Genomic DNA, 1,847 nt, shown 5'->3' with positions numbered 1-1,847 from the left:
ACTTTTTGTTACGTAGGACCGTCCCAGTAGCAAATCTTCAGACTTAAGTGAACACTCGAGATTACTTTAAGATGTACTTTTTTCCCCCAAACTGTCGCAACAGCTTGTAAACAGTGGTAAACGGAAATAAACAGCAGACAAAGCAAACGACTGAACAACAGCCCAAAAGCACAGAAACAAACTGCCCGAAAAGTTGGCTTCCCCTTGGCAAGGATTTAGCTGTTACCTGAATTGTGGTTGGACTCAGCCGGAGAGAGGGGATCGTAAGCAAATGCCTTACTGTGTCTCACATCTTTAACATCTGCCTAAGCCCCCGCCGCTCTCGGAGGTCACTCGCCGTGGACCCATTTAATACGAGCGTCGGCGCCTTTCTCTTGACGGAACGCCTGCAGATCCCATCTCACTGACTATACTGGAGAGGAAGGGGAGATGTAGGAACGAGATCTCCGGCCGATGCGGAATCTCAACCATATTAGGAAAGCTGCGTTCTAATTTTCGACTTATGTTGGAATATTTAGTGCATATAGTCAGAGTCTCGTTAAACTGTTTTTTTTAGAAAGCTCACACAGCGGGACGGAACAGAGGGATCTCTCTATGTACCTCTTGCGTTCGAACACGTAGCAACCTACTCTCTTCCTCTATACTACTCCGTACAATGTGTTGGGGAGGCCACACCTGGGGTACTGCGCACAATTTTGGTCTCTCTGCAGAAGGAAGGATCTGGAAGAAGTTTTCTCTCCCTCCTCCTCTCCTCTTCTTCAATTCCCCACTCTGGCCTCTCACCCCTTCACCTCACCTGCCTATCACCTCCCCCTGGTGCCCCTCCTCCTTCCCTTTCTCCCATGGCCCACTCTCCTCTCCTATCAGATTCCTTCTTCTTCAGCCCTTTACCTTTTCCACCTATCACCTCCCAGCTTCTTACTTCACTCCCCCTGCCCTTCCCCTACCCACCTGGCTTCACCATCTAGTTTGTAGTCCTTCTCCTCCCCCAGCTCTTAACCTGGCATTTTACCCCTTCCTTTCCAGTCCTGATGAAGGGTCTCGACCTGAAATGAGGATTGTTCATTCATTTCCATAGATGTTGTCTCACCTCCACCATTGTGTGTGTGTTGCTCCTATAGTTGAATCGGAGGTTGGCTGGGCTAATTTTTGAGCGGAGGGGATCATCCTAATTGAATGCAAACTGTCTTTCTTTGGTGAAAGAGAATCAAAAACCAGAAGGCATTGGTTTAAGGTGAGATGGTAAAGATTTTGTAGAGACCAGAGGCGCATCCTCACACAGAGGGTAACACACACACACACAATGCTGGAGGAACTCAGCGGGTCAGGCAGCATCTATGGAAAGGACTAAATAGTCGACATTTCAGGCTGAGATGCATCTTCAGGACATCACACAGAGGGTTGTGTGTATCTGGAATGAGCTGCCCAGTGAAATGGTTAAGTCAGATACATTAACAATATTTGAAAAACTATATAGACAGGAAAGGTTTAGAGCAGGGGTTTCCAAACTGGGGTCCATGGACACCCTTGCTTAATGGTATGGGTCCATGGCATAAAAAAAAGGTTGGGAACCTCTGATCTAGAGGGATCCTTCTCTGAGGATCACAGTGAGTTCCTAAGATGATGACAGCAATGGTCATCTGGCACTTAGCTCTAGGTAGGGTCACCTAAGGGGGAGGTTCCAGCCAAAGAGTAAGACCAAGACCTCAGTGATGGACCTGGTGGAAGATGATTGCACATCATAACACCATGAAGGCTGCAGCAGTGAAAGGTCCCCAGTTGTTTTGCATTCTACGCCACTGGTCCCTGACCCTGATCTGTTAAGGACCATGTGGTGGCTGTCTGTG

The 1,847-nt window shown here is 48.1% G+C and overlaps 1 protein-coding gene across 2 annotated transcripts in view; it reads right to left on the bottom strand.

Moving 5' to 3' along the window:
- The window catches only part of LOC134349101 (transforming growth factor beta activator LRRC32-like), a 42,900-nt gene extending 42,225 nt beyond the window's left edge, over positions 1-675 (bottom strand). The window contains exon 1 of one of the 2 annotated variants that reach the window (XM_063052973.1): positions 655-675. The gene's annotated coding sequence lies outside the window, so the exon portion shown is untranslated. Of the gene's footprint in view, positions 1-226; positions 382-654 lie in introns of those variants that run through there. The other variant, XM_063052970.1, reaches the window with a different exon arrangement.
- Positions 676-1,847: the final 1,172 nt, after the last annotated feature.

This window comes from Mobula hypostoma, chromosome 7 (genome assembly GCF_963921235.1).
Source record: "Mobula hypostoma chromosome 7, sMobHyp1.1, whole genome shotgun sequence".
Classification (NCBI taxonomy): domain Eukaryota; kingdom Metazoa; phylum Chordata; class Chondrichthyes; order Myliobatiformes; family Myliobatidae; genus Mobula; species Mobula hypostoma.
Note: the sequence above shows the minus strand (reverse complement) of the source record. Positions and strands in the feature narration are given on the sequence as shown.